Genomic DNA, 14,936 nt, shown 5'->3' with positions numbered 1-14,936 from the left:
CGGCGGTGTGTGTGTGTGTGTGTGTGCCATAGAGGAAAAAGCGCAGCCCCTGAAGCCATTCCTGGCCTACTGCTGGCTGGGTGGGGGGCACCCTCTCCCGATGCCTCCCCGCGCGCTTGCTGCAAGAGAAAGGCGGGCCGGATCGTGCGAGACGGATTGAATGAAATCCCTCCGGGAAGAGCGGCTCGCCCCTCCCACTCCCCCCACCTCCCGCTGCTTCTCTCTTTGCTTGGCAGGGCAGGCAGCCAGTCCGCTGCGCCGGCCGCCCAGAAAAGGGGCTGGCGCGCGCCTGCCGGAGTCCCTCCCCGCCTGGCTTGCGACGGCGAGCTGCTTGCCGCGCCTGCTGTCTGGCGCTTGTGCTGTAGCGAGAAGCCGGGCAGGGCGAGAGAGAGAGAGAGAGAGAGAGAGGGGAAGGGAACGCGGCGTGCCGGGGATTTCCAGCCTGGGCTTCGGGAGGGCGGGAGAGGAAGTGCGGGGCGGGGTGAGGGAGAGAAAGAGAGCCGGGGCAGCGCACCAGGGACTTTCCAGGCAGCCGGAGCGAGGCGGCGGCGGCTGCTGCTGCGTTTGGCGGGGCTGCTGCTGGTGCAGCAGGAGGCGGCGGCGGCGGCGCTGGTAGCGACGGCTCTTTTCTCCTCCGTCTCCCCTTCCCTTCCCTTCCTCGCGCAGGGAGAGGAGAGAAGGAAGCAGGTAGGGCAGCCGGGCTGTTGCGCCCCTCGAGGCGCAGGCGGAATCCGGGGAGAGGAGGCGAGGGGGGTCCCCTCCGGCTGAGGAGGCGGTGTGTGTGTGTGCGCGCGCAGGGGCGCGTGTGTGTTGTGTGTGTGAGAGAGGCGGGCGGGGGGCGCCTCTGGTCTGCTGGCTGCTCCCGCCGCTGCTACTGCATTTGCGCACAGGCTGTGAGGGGAAGGAGGTGGTGGATGCCGGAGGTCCTTTCCGGAGCCTCCGCGGGGAAAAGGGAAGGGGGCGTGAGGGAGGAGGAGAGGGGCGGCTGGGTGGCCGGGCAGCCTTCATGGTGGCGCCGCCTCGGCTCCTGGGCTGGAGCTGCTGCTGCGAGGGGCTGGCAGGGCGAGAGCCGAGGAAGGTCGGCAGGCTGGGCTGCGCCGCGGCGGGCAGGAGCGCGCGAGGAGCCGTCGGGGCTGCCTGAGGGCGCGCGAGGGGACGCCCGCTTGCCCGCCCCCCTCTCCCGCTTCGCGGCTGTTGCTTCGCTTTCCCTCTCTGGCGCCCCCCCCAAACTACCCCCTCATTCCACTCGAGGCAGCTGCCCGCGAAGGGGGTCTGCGTCCGGGGACTATGCAGGGACCCGGTTGCTTCTGTTGCTCAGTCCCATTCGGTCTCCATGCTTTGACTGCCGGGGAAAAGGCTTCTGGGGCTCAGAGGTAGATTCCATTCGCTCGCTGCTACTGCTGCTGCTCTTGCTCTCGACGCCAGGAGCAAATGCTTGCTTCTGAGCCACTGGCTTTGCTCAGATCTCCAGATCTCCCAAGTTCATCCTTCCAGCTGTTTGCTGCTATTGCTGCTCGCCCCCCACCCCACCCCCGCCGCTTCAGTCTGCCCCGGTGCTTGCTTTAGAGACGGGGGCGCGCGCGCCTGGGTGTGCATTATTGCTCTTTGAGAGAGACTACTTTGGAAGGCCGGGGAAAATACACCTTAACGTCTCGGTGTTGGAAAGTGGATCAGACCAGTAAGTCTTTTTTTAAAATAAACTAATAAATTCAGAATGGTTTATATGTATATTTTGGCTGCTGGTGAAGGAAGCATGCTTCGACCCCCCCCCCCTCTTCCTCTTCCATTGCTGTGCCTTAAAGGTGTCTCTGCATGCATTTGATGTGCTGTTTGAATGCAGAATGCTCTCTTAATTTCTGACTCCCTCCATATGCAGTCCGTGTGGGCGGGCCGTAGGTATTTAAAGGGGAAGTGTCTTGCCTTGCAAACCTTTTATTGGGGTGGGGGGTTGTTTTAATTCACTTGTGGCAAACTCCTGTTGTATCCACTTTGCATGTTCCCACAGGCTAAACCTTTTTATTTCTTGGCTTGGTTGCTTTTCGGTGACCGCACTGATGCTTGCAGTAGGTTGCATGTTGAATTTCAATCAGTGGTAGCAGCCATGCAGGATAAAGGAACATTGCAGTTGCAAGTGGAGGGAGAGCTCTAGGACAAGATACAGGATAAATTATCTGTAATATGGGTGCGTGCATCCTCTCCTATTGGAAAAAAAAACCAACCCTTGTGTGTGTGTGTCTGTGTGCTCTTTCATAGGAATAGCCTTGTAGCCAGTGCGGAAGAAGGAGCTCTTCTGTAAAGGACACAGAAAGAAAGGTATCTATTATGGCCTTTACACATTATGAATTGGTTGGCCGTTTGCAACCCACGGTGCTTTTTAGATGTGCATGGTTGTAACATGTGGGGAATGTTAACTTGTGTATGATTACGTCATGTCGTAGTGTAACGAAAGGGAATGGGGTTTTTAAAAGTTTTATCCTGAGTCATTCCTCTGCAGATGAAATCTTTTGTTAAAAGCAGTAACTGCTATGTTTTTGTCCGTCCCCCCCCCCCCCTCAGTAAGGCAGGAAGGAAAAGCCAGTAACTGATCAGTCACAGAGATGTATATTTAGATAATGCTTGGAGGTATGATTAAACTTGGAAAATCGTAGTTCGCTTAGCATTCTGGTCATGTCTCCATAGTGTTGTACCAGGGTATTGCTGATAGAGGATTTGCATGGTCTTCCAGCTGCAGGAGCCCTTGCTTCCAGCTGTAGTTAAGCCTCTTTGCTCTTACCATTTCCCAGTAGCAGAATGGGAAGGATCCGCAACGCATCATCGGGGTGTTGTTGTTTTTTAAAGGATATTGAATGCTTGCGTATTTGTGTGTGTGTGTGTGTGTAAGGGTGAGGAGGGAAGAAGAGTTGTCAGTCTCTTGGCGATGGCTGAACATTGTTCACTGTGATCAATGAGTTTACAGAAAAGCATTACGTGTTATACTACTTTTAAGAGATGCATTTGGGCTCTATTTTGCTAGGTGACTGAATTTGATGTCTTTGAGGCTAGGATTGCACCAGTGGTATTGTAATCTTAAAGTACAGTCCATAAAGGGGTGTAGCTTCTATTCTAGCATATGCTGTTGAATTGCAGTACTATGAATGGCTTTCAACATGGATTCTGACCCTGGCTGTTTAGTGCAAAATGCTTATTTCAGATACTTACTTGGGGGGGGGGGGTACGGTAGCTGAATTGCAACCTATGAATACATTTTCATCTACAGATGTCTTCCTCCCTCCCCACCCCACAATCTCGTTTAATCACTGAGGTCCAGCTTATGGTTTTGAATTGGCGTATATTTAGCTCTTTAAAATAAGAGAAGGCAGTTTTTCCAAAGTTACATTTTCTGGATTAAGATGCTTGTGAATATAGCATGCGTGCATTTAGTTTAAAGTGTTTATAGGAAAGACATTAAGCGTATGAGGCAAAATCACTTTCGTGTTTGAACGTGTGGTTTCTTGGTCTTGTTGGGAAGCCCCTGAGAATACTGGTTAATAATGGAAACAGTGATCTTACTTGAGGTTAGGCAGCTAAAGTTATCTTCGTAGTTAGGATTTTGCACATGCTTCTAAATGCAAGCTGCGTTCATTGTTGTTGTATGGTACATTGGTGAAATGCTTTTTGGTTCAGTAGCACCGAACATTTAACATGTTCTGCGTATGGTGGCAAAGGAGCCAATCCAGCATGTGGGTGAGGAAGGATACTGACATCCAGAGCTTTCCTGGAATACAGCAGTAAGGAAGGCTGATCTTATGTGACAGCTGAACACAGACATTCTGGAAGTGAAATAGGCAGACGATTTGGGATTGCCGTACACGAGACATTTCAGTTGAATTAATGTGTATGTTCTTGCCATCTAGTCATCAGTGGGTATGAAACACATCACGGGGTTAAAAGCAAGGAATTCTGTAGTAATTGTCAGCGTGTAGTAAGACACCTAAGAACTGGGCTGGATCCAGCCTTCGAAGGCCTATCCAGCGCAGCATCCCCTTTTTACACAAGTGGTCAAGACAAGAAGATGCTTCTGAAAAGCTTCGCAAGCAGGACATGGAGACGTTAATTCTCTTCCGTTGTTGTTTCCCAGCAACGGGCATTCAGATGCATGCTTCCTCTGATCTGGAGGAAGTATATACCCATTGTGAGTAGTAGCCATTGAGAGCTGTATCCTTCAATGACCAGGGATGAATTTGTAGAGAAGAGCATCAATGAAAATTCCGAAATCGGCAGGGATTTGTTAAAGGAAACGGGGTTCTGTGCTGAGGATGCATTTCAGAATGCCTGAATGCATGCGAATTATTTCCGTGCCCTCAAGTGACTTTTACATCGCAATGCATACAGACGAGGCGAGATGGAAAAGAGGCTGTAGGTTAAAGGAAAGGGGATGATGCAGTGGAACAGTTGGAATATTCACGCTGGAATTAAATAGCACAATGTGCTCTTAAGTTTTGTTTTCCCTTTATGGGTTTCTTTAAATAATAATAGTAATAATAATAATATAGGCTTGGATCCCAGTTATTCTTAAAATCAATGCAAGTCTACATAAGCAGCAGCAGACGACAACAATAACAAAACTAGAGTTGCAAAGCCGGCTGCTGGCAAATTGCCTCCTGAAATGTTTTGACATGACCTTTCGTGACTCAGTGCCTTGACTCAGTGGCGCTCTCCACGCTCTTTTCAACAAGGCTTCTTTTAGCCTAGTCGATTTCTTAGCCAGTGGAAAGTGAGATTGTTGTCCTCACTGTCCGTGACTGTAGCCATTGGGTCAGTCTGCATGGACTTCCCCGCAAGCAGAAGAAGGCTGTGGCTTTCTGCTTTTCCCAGCGCGCACACCTGTTCCACCTCCAGGCGCAGTAGACACCCACATGTGGGCATAAAATAGGACCTGTGCATGTATAAAATAAAAAAGGGTAATGTACAAAATAGAATGCATGTGGTCCTGATCTGTGCAATCAGCTGGAATTTTATGGATGTGGTCATTTAGCAAGTGCCAGAGAGTGACCTTGCTTCCCCTTCTCCAGTGGTGGTGAAATAAGCTTGAGCTAGCCCATTGGGTAGCAGTGGTCAATGGGAGGTTTGGTTCTCTGAAATGCACCTATAAAATGGGTACAAAGTTTTCTTTTGCAGCCAAGTGGTTTATTTTTTAAAATAAGGATTTCTTCATTACGGGAAACCCTAAAGTACTTCAGTCTGGGGATTCTGACTGGGGGTCCCCCCCCCCAACATTAGAATAGTTATATCTGATTTTACTCCCATCATGGTAAATTCATTGGTAGCCTTTTAAGGTGTGTGGTTTTGTCTGCATGCACATATATGGTATTATTGTTTTAGTAATAATTTCATGCCAGTGCCTTTTCTTCTGGGATTTACTGTTTTATGCCTCTTGGGATTGTAGAAGGGAGTAATAGTGTCAGCCTTGTTTGACAGAGCCGTTCTAGTTAGCAATTTATATTGTGTGTAGAATTCTGGAGTGGTCCTTCCTTGCTTTCGAAAGAATCTCCTAAGGATGCTCAGAGCTAACTCTGGATCTTACTGCAGACTCTACTCCATATGGCTGGATTTGGTAGGAAAGCACAGAAGTGTTGCTGCCTTTCCTCAAACAAAACTTAAAATGTTGCTGCAGCAAAAACAATCAATGTTTAGGGCACAACCAGGACTGTACCTTGAGTTTATAGCTCCACCCCACTAGCGGAAAGTATTGCACGTATTCAAAGAGACTTTGTGTAAATGCCGCATGGCAGGCGCGAGAGAATTGCCAACATGAAACTTTCATTGGGTCCTTGTGGATTCGTTTTTGAAAACAAACCCTGAAACGCAGGTACCTACCATTTACTCAAGAGCATCATTTTAGATCCCTGTACAGCCTTTTAAAAACGGAGTTAATTTGTATTAATTTTAAACTCCCTCATCCCAATGTATTTGAAGCTAGGGTTAAAAATAGTAGGAACAACCAGTTATCCACAATTTGTTCCAAACCCCTACAAAGATACAAGTTTTTTGCCCATACACTAGTGCCCTCACTAGTGTCCTTTTTTGCCCTCACTAGTGAGGAAGTGCTCTGAATCTCACTTAGGAAGGAACTACCCAGCCTACAAACCACTATTGAGATGGCCTTGCTTTCTGTCCCCAAACCTACGTATCTCGCCCTGTGTCCTTTCATGCACTATGGTGGAGGAAGAAAGCCTGCAGGTCCCGCCAGGAAGTTCTTGAAGATGACTAGCAATATCTTCCAGGGGGCTTCCCCTCTAAGAAGAAGCAGAACTACCTCCACAATCTTTGCAGATCCTTGCAGTCAGCTGATTTATCTCCATACTGCAGAGTTAACTACTCATCCCAGAGCCTTCTTGGAGGAAGTGGAATTTTGGCTGGGAGATCAACCCTTAAAACTGAGGTTGGGGAGAGAATGTGAATGAACACAGGTCCATTGATTTGGAGCTGTTGCTGGAAGCCACTGGTAACTCCAGGTGACATTTATTTTGATTGATTTATTTTGATTTTTGTATCAGCTGTTCCTCCAGGAAACTTGGATCAGCAACTCACCACTGTGGTTGGAGGGAAAAAGAGAGACAGAGACAGCAACTTGTTCAAGGTTTCATGGAGCAGGAATTTCAACATAGGTTTCCTATTTTCAAGCTCAAAACTCTAGCCGTTGTACCACACTAGTTTTGATGCTGTACTTGAAACAGCTGTTTCGAATGCAATTAATAAATACATTGCGAAGTAAAGCTTGCCTCCTTTTTTAGATTCCCAGTGCTGACAGCAGTGAGAAACTTGTGGTTCTCCAGGTGTTTTGGGTCTCTAACTCTCATCAGCTCCAGCCAGCATGACTAGTGGTTAGGGATTGGAGAGCTGTGGTCCCACAAGAACTGCAGGGCTACAGGCTCCTGATCCTGGCTCTGTCACTTGGAACTCCCGCTGACTGCTGTCGTCATCATACAGGCTGCGTAGATGCACCACTTCTTCAATGAATAAGATTTGATGAAAGGAGCCAGTCTCTGAAATTAATGTGTCTGGATTAATAACTTTCAAAATACCAGCAGACATTGATCTTGTTGAAACTATTTTTCTGTGTTACTCTGTTAAATATGGTTTATACCCAATTCTGATGATGGTGAGAGGTAGTCATCCATCTTTCTAGCATCATGGTTAGTTTACCTTACACATAAGGAACCCTTTCCTTCAAGATCTTTAGGAGGACACCTCTGTTCCAATACATAAACTTATTATCACTTTGAAAACCAGACCTTCAGCCAGGAATAACAAGAGACTCAGATCACCCACCAGTTATAAGTCTTCGTTCTGTGGCTAACAATGGCATTAACCAGTAAAATGGTTATACCACACAAAATTGAGAAAACCCATATTTGAATACTACCCCTCCCCCCCCAAAATTTCACGTTTCCTGCCTTACTTGAATCCATGGTGTAACTCTACGTATGTAGTGGCAAAGGAAGCATTGAAGTTCCCGGTGTTGTGTCATTAGACCTACCCAAGAAACACTTGCTTTCAGAAAGAGACCAAGTCAGGGTTCCTATACTAGACGATACGAGACAGTTTCTGATGTGCCTGTTCGGTGGTTACTTGGGATAAAATCTGGGCAATCAAGGATTGTTAGTTATTATATGTTGATCCTGGAGCACCACTGATTGTATGCTATTGTGAGTACCATAAAGGAGATACTTTCCTCTCCACAGACCACAGGCAGATATATATTGTTGTGAGTTTGTGGGTGCCCGACTCCCCTGTGCTATGCGTTTCAGATTCCCCCATGTTAAGAGTTTCTGGGTGGCACACACTCCTGGATTCAACAAATGTTAAAATGTAAGCTTGGCCCTTTTCCTGAGGTGGTGATGGACCATCAGAAGAACAAAATAAAGGTGACAAGCCATTAGGAAAGCCAAGGTGAGGGGGCTCTGTGACAGAGGGCAAGTGGGTGGGGGCACCTCCTCCAGCTCTTAGAAGACAAAGGCAGAATTTGGAGTAGAATTTTAGAGTTGGCCGTGATGTGCTCTAGAGGACAAAAAGGGTTTCAGACTGGTAAAGGTGGCAAGCTGGAATGAGGTTCAGAGCACGATGGTTGATTTATCTTTGAATCCAAGGCAGATGTTGTGGAAGAAACAACAAGACCCCCTTGGGGTGTTGATGCTCTGCCGTAGGCTCAGCTTGTATATACAGTGGTACCTTGGGTTACATACGCTTCAGGTTACAGACTCTGCTAACCCAGAAATAGTACCTCGGGTTAAGAACTTTGCTTCAGGATGAGAACAGAAATGGTGCTCCGGTGGCACGGCAGCAGCAGCAGCAGGCCCCATTAGCTAAAGTGGTGCTTCAGGTTAACAACAGTTTCAGGTTAAGAACAGACCTCCAGAACGAATTAAGTTCTTAATCCGAGGTACCACTGTATGTGTAAGTAAACCACCCCAGTCTCTGCTGTGCCTCATTTCCAAATGGAAATGTGAACCCCAGGTTAAGTGCCTGGAACCCCTGGAATTTTGCACACAGTTGCCTGCCTGCCTGCATTGCAGACCTAGATTGTGTGACCTCAAGTCACGCTGAATGCTAGTGATACTGGGTGCTTCCTTGGTCTGGTCTTGTTTTCATGGACCATGGTTTATTAGTACCTGTGGTGCTGGAGTGGAAATAAGTTAAAGGTCAGGCAGTGAGAGGGAAGGATCCATTCTCAAGACCCTGGGGAAATGTTGTCGGAGATGGAAACACTGAGCTGGGTGTAGCAGAGATATAAGGCCAGGGAATAGGAATCCTGAAGCCTTCCAGATGTTATCCCCTCCTCCCACCATGAGACCATTAATCTCAGGGTTGCGAGGTCAAGCCTCATGTTGGGCAAAGGATTCCTGCATTGCAAGGAGTTTGGCTAGATGACCCTCGTGATCCTTCCAGCTCTATGATTCTCTGAACCCTGACTTGTGCTGATGGGAGCTGGCATTGAGCAACATCTAGAGCAGCCCAGATGTTGTTGGACTACAACACCCATCATCCCTGACCACTGGTCTTGCTAGCTAGGGATGATGGGATTTGTAGTCCAACAACAGCTTGGAAAGGCTGATCTGTAGGGCCACAAACTCCACACACCTCTGCATCTTTATCTGATGAAGTGAGAATAATGCCAAAATGAGGAAGAAGAAAACGCTAACAGCTGATACTACAAAGGCACTAAAGCAAAATAAAAGAAGCTTTAAACTTAATCCAGGAGGGAAGAGGGAGGCAATGTAGAGATGTTTTCAAAGGACAGAGACTTTCTCGGTGAGGGGAGAGAGAAATTAGATGAAGGGAAGAGTTTGACAGATGCTGAAGGCGAAAGAGGAGGCTTCCGTTGTGTGGCAATACATCCTTTGTGGAGCAACAGCTGAAACTTTCTGGCTTCATGAATTTAATAGAGTTGCATATTTCAGAGTTCTGCCATAAAATCCAGGAGACATTAAAATATAATCTCCCTTGGGGCGTGCCTCATGTAAGCCTTGCTGAAGACATGCATTGCTATCTATAGAGTCTTCTTTAAAAAATAATGTAAAAGTGGTATTTTTAAATAGTTTTAAAGCTTCCTGGTGTCTGAGCTTTTGGCTTTGTTAAGGGCACTTAATGGAAGGGCTTTTGATCTAGCAGACACATTTGAGAATCAAAGATGAAGAGAAGCAGTTTTTGCACCCAAGAAAGGTCTTGACTGCCAGGGAACCCTACAGAACACAGTGGGATGTGGTGGTGGGGTGTTGCAAGGTTACAGAAAATAGGCAAAAAAACCCCCACCCAAAGCCCCTTCATTCTCATTAGCAGAGACATCTGCTGGGTCTAAAGTTCTTGCATGAGCACAGTGGCACCAATTGGATTCCATTCAACACTAGATCACAGCCCCCAATCCTTTCATACAAAAATCCATTCCAGGTTTTCCCCAAAAGCTTTCTTTGTGTCAGCAGCCTTTTTTTTTTTTTTGTGGGGTGGGGGACGACAACACCTTTTCGGTGTTGCTGTTATTCAACAATTGATAAATGGAAACCCTTGTTGATTTATTGCACATCTCCCCAATAGACATGATAGAAAAGGAGAGAGAGGAGGGCGCTGCAAATCAGCCAGAGATTCACTAGTAGATTTCTTGCTTTCTTCGGTTATACGTGGGTAGTAGTTGCAATGCCGTTTTCATGGTGCTGCTTAAAACGATGGAAGCAGTTGTTGAGAGGCTTAAGTATGTTGCAAGCAATTCAGCCACTTTTCTCCAACTTCTTTTTTCCTGATGGATCACGTCCGGCCGTGAAAAACTTTGGTTAGCTTACTGCATGAGGGCTTTCTACCTTCTCAGAATGATTCATTGCACTCAGAATAGGGGTTGAAAGGCTATTTACTTTCGATATAGAGTGGCAGAATTTCTCTTGGGTCCATGTAGTTTCGTTCAAGTATTTGCCGTACGTATGTCCCATTTTTTTGAGTAATGTGAGTTATTTCGGGTGAAAACTCCACCTTTATTTAACTTAGCAGACTACCTAGAACTTGGTTAGCATGAGCCACCAAAATTTGAGTCTCAACCAACACCACATGAGCGCAGTACATTTAGAGCATATTCGTGCTACTTTAACAGCCACAGCTTCCCTAAAGCATTGTAGCTTAACCTCTCAGGGAACTACAATTCCCAGCATGCTTACCAAACTGCAGTTCCCAGGGCACATAGTGGAAAGCTATGTGCCTTAAGTGTGTATTGTGAACGAAACCCAAAGCTGTGTGAGATTTCTATGTGTTTTCAGCATAGCCATCATGCCTACCAGGCTCTGTTGTTTCCTAGGTATGGGATGAGGACTCTGTTGTCTTCCAGATGTAGTAGGACCACAACTCCCATCATCCCTGACTGTTGCCTATGCTGGCTGGGGCTGATGGGATCTGGAGTCCAGCAACAGCTTGAAGCGCTTACCCTTCTCGTCTTAAGATGAGAAATCGCTAGCTGTGGTTCTGGCACTGTCCTTGCTACCCATGCGTTTCTCATGAAGACTTAATCCTATAAGTCATTATTATTTACTGGGGCTTAATTCTCTTGCAGTCTGTAAATCTTTGGGCTGTGTTTCTTGTAACTACTGATGGGGAATTGACTGTACATCCCCCCATCTCATTTTAAAACAAATCTTAGTCTTTGTTATTTTAACATGGTTTTAAATAAATCTTATGTCTATATCGTAAACCACTTTGAGATTCACTTCTTTAAAATATGAAGTGGTCTAGAAATAAGTAATAATAAAAATTATAAATAATGATGTTTTCTTGGTGTGACTCTAAGGTGAGCTGTAAGCTGTATTATTCCATCCACACCAGGGAATGTTGTTTTCATTATTGTAATTTGTGTATACAATTGGTTTTGATTTTGTAACGTGTAATCAATAGACTAACATATAAATTTAATAAAAAGTTTGGCATGTAGGAAGCTGCTTTGTGCCACATCAGACTTTTGTCAGTTTAGCCTGTTGTTGTCTGGCTGGCAGTGGTTTTTCCAGGATCTTGGGCAGATATTCGTCCCCATCACCTGTTACCTGGTCCTTTTAACCAGGAGGTGCCTGAACCTGGGAACCTCTGTATATAAAGTGTGTGCTCTCTTCAACTCATATGACCTTTCTTCTGAGTTTTGCGTTTGGCAAAGGAGATAAAAGCAATTTCAGGTTCGTTTCCCCCCCGCCCCGAAAGTAGTTCTGCAGAGGCAGACGTGAGTGGCAATAACCTGTGATAATGGAGCCCAAAATGCTCCTTGGGGCCTATTCAGTGCAACCAGAGGAGGACTCTGCGCATGCCACCTGAAATGTGTGACGCCAGCCACCACTGAGAACGATTTGGGAAGGAAGGTAAGAAAGAAACAAGCAAACAAAACCATACTTGGTGGATGGTTCAGATGTCAGTCTAAATTATGTCAGGATTTGGACTCTGTGGTGTTGGTGGGAATTTCCTTTTTTGAAATTTGTGTTTGTTCATGTGACCAGCCTAATGGCATTAAGGTTATTGATGACCTAGATCGGGATAAAAGACTATATTTTTCAATTTAATTTGGACTGGAGGAATGTACTTGCTTTATTAGGCTCATTTGTACACCATTCTTAATTTAGAAAAATCACAAAGGTTCTAATGAAGATAGGTGGATGGGTACCCCTTCTGTTGAAAGAGTGGAGGGTCGTGAGACACGGGGTGAATCCTTCTCAGTATTGGTACCAAGGCCATTGAATTTGCTCCTCATGCAGTCTTGTTCCTCCCTTATTCCTTTTAATAGGCTCCAGCTCAACAGAGGTTGGTTTTTTTATAAATATAATAGAGTGTCTAGGGTTCATTGAACCTTGGTTTACCCATTGTTCTTCAGTGGTGTACATAAGAATAACTCTTCTGGATCAGGTCAAAAGCTTGAATAGTCCAACATCCCATTCTCACCATGGCCAACCAGATTACTATGGGACACCCCCCCCAACAGGACACAAGCACAACAACACTCTCTCCCCACTTGTGGTTGCCAGAAACTGGTATACAGAGCCATAACACCTCCCAATACTTTAGATAGTATGCACCTAGTGACCATCAATAGCTTTACCCTTCAATAATTTGTCTGAACACCATTTTAAGTTACTTTATACCCCTTTATGGCTTTTTTTTTGGTGGGGTGGTAGACTCTATTTATTTTAAAATAAAGAGTATAATGTATATTTTTCCTAAACTTGAAAGTCCCTGAAAGGAGCCCCAACCTCTTTCTAGGCCTGCTTAATTCAACATGATTGGATGAAGGCCTTATGTTCCTTTATCCAATCCCTCTTTCTCAGTGTTAGAAACTCAGATGTATAAACTAGGTGTCAAATGGCTTCCTTAAACCAGGGTTACAGTCGCCAAAACAGAATGTCTAGTTGCCATTTTTGGGCGAGATGGCTCTAAAGCCTTATTTTTCAAATAACGGACTGACTGATTGATTCTCAGTTAAACATCTGGCTAGTTCAGATGACCACCTTGAAGCTAGGTTAAGAGCTTTGAGAACTTAAAGAAGAAAAGTCCCTTGACCATGTGTATTGGCCTGTTCTGATCTCTTTTTCTTAGTGGTGACTGTTCCTTCTCAGGCTGCACAGAAAAATCAGTTTGGTTCCAGAAATTCATCCCAATTGTTCAGATAAAATATAACAGATAGAATTCTGCAGGATGGGGTTTTAGAGTGTGAAAACAGCCCAGATCCAATGATCCCCAGATGGTGGAGATGTCAGGTGCCAACCTGGCGCCCAGGAATCTTCACTTGGTCGCAAGTGGTTGAAAGCTAGGTGCAAAACGCGCCTGGCACCTGGCTGATTTCGAACATTGCCTCTTCTAGTAACTCCCAACCTAGTGCTGAATTAAACATTACACTATTTAGACCATTCAGTCAGGTCAAGCATTTCTGATTGCCCGATGGAATGAAACCTCTCCTTCCCCTGTATGCTGTTGTGGGGGGCTTTCCTGATCCCTAAGAGCAGATACGGGGCAGGGAGGACAGCCCCATTGCACTAGTGCTACTATATGCAACATACAACTGTGTGCAACATACAGTTACACCATGAATCCACATTCTTTTCCTCAGCAATTATGGCCAGATCAGATTGTATCAGACCCAGGTGCTTGGGTATTAGTGCCCATTATTCATTTTGGCTGTTATTTATGTGTTCATTGCCTGTTTTCTCAGTTTAGACAGGTCTTCCTGGAGTTTTTTCACAGTCTCCTAATACAGGTCCTTGAGGGGATTTCAATGCTTGTTTGCCCTTTGTACTTCTTCCTACTGTTTGCTTCCTGTTGTTCAGCCACTTGTTGATCCCCAAGATGTTTCCATTTGCCTAACTTGGGCATAGCTTTCCAATGTGCTTGTGAATGATGTTTCCTTGACATCATTGGGGGCAGCTGATCAGCCAAGCATCTTCAGCCGGTTCTTTTAAGAAGACACCTTTTCCTGCAGTCTAGAGAGGCTGTGGTTCTGTAAGCAAATCAGCAGGTACCACGAAAGTTTTTCTTTCCCCCCCTTTTTAAAGGAAAGTTAAGGATGTGGTGGTGCTTGAATGCCCTGCAATTGAACCAGATCAATGGCCAGTCCGGAGGGTGCTTCTTCCTATCAGCCTCTTAAACTCTTACATACTGTGATTTCGATTAAGTGGTTCAGTTGCTTCTCTTGCTTCTACTCTCCAGTGACAATTCGGTGTTGGGAGGGAGGGAGCGTGTTCCTCAAACATACGTTTTCACCATTGAACTTTGCAACAACAACAACAACAAAATTCTTGGAAAATAACACTAAACTTTGCAGAACTGGCTCCTGCAGCAACCAAGAAGAGCATTTCTCAATAAATACGTTAAATCTTTAAGGTGGTAGTTTTTAGAGAGTTCTTGTTCAGCCCATGTGGTCTCTCTTCCTTGATCCCACCCTCTTCTTCCGCCCCGGATTGTTCATCACATTGCAGAAGAGGAACAAACAGACCTGAAAACTGCAGACACAGCGAGTCCCTGATCTGGATTGGAACCATGGTGGGTGGAGGTAGAGTGGCTTTAATCCACCCTCCCCTGCTCATGCCAGAGCCTTGGTCAAATCAAGCTCCAGCACCTGCAACTTGTATGAGGAAAAAAGCTCCCATTTGCTTTAATTGGAGTCCCACCACCCCAATGTAAATTGCAGATGTGTGTGTGTTTTTGAACAACTAGCTTCAGGGGTGAGGAACTGATGGCTCTCCAGATGCAGATTGACTCCAACTCCCATAAGTAGCGTTAGAAACTCAGATATATAAGCTAGGTACCAAAATGGCACCTTAAACCAAGGTTTTTGTTTCGTTGTTTAGTCGTGTCCGACTCTTCGTGACCCCATGGACCAGAGCACGCCAGGCACTCCTGCCTCCTGCAATTTGGTCAAACTCATGCTGGTAGCTTTGAGAACACTGTCCAAC

General features: G+C 46.0%; 1 protein-coding gene across 3 annotated transcripts in view; it reads left to right on the top strand.

The window, feature by feature from the left end:
* The first annotated feature begins 319 nt into the window (after positions 1-319).
* Positions 320-14,936, top strand: part of TRAF3 (TNF receptor associated factor 3) — a 94,930-nt gene continuing 80,313 nt past the window's right edge. Inside the window, exons 1-2 of one of the 3 annotated variants that reach the window (XM_083734847.1) lie at positions 320-687; positions 2,254-2,313. The gene's annotated coding sequence lies outside the window, so the exon portion shown is untranslated. Of the gene's footprint in view, positions 1,679-2,253; positions 2,314-14,936 lie in introns of all 3 variants that reach the window. The other 2 variants (XM_083734846.1, XM_083734848.1) reach the window with 2 other exon arrangements.

Source organism: Podarcis gaigeae, assembly GCF_964106915.1.
Source record: "Podarcis gaigeae genome assembly, chromosome: 1".
NCBI classification, from domain to species: domain Eukaryota; kingdom Metazoa; phylum Chordata; class Lepidosauria; order Squamata; family Lacertidae; genus Podarcis; species Podarcis gaigeae.
The sequence above is the reverse complement of the archived record's forward strand: the minus strand, read 5'-3'. Positions and strand labels throughout refer to the sequence as shown.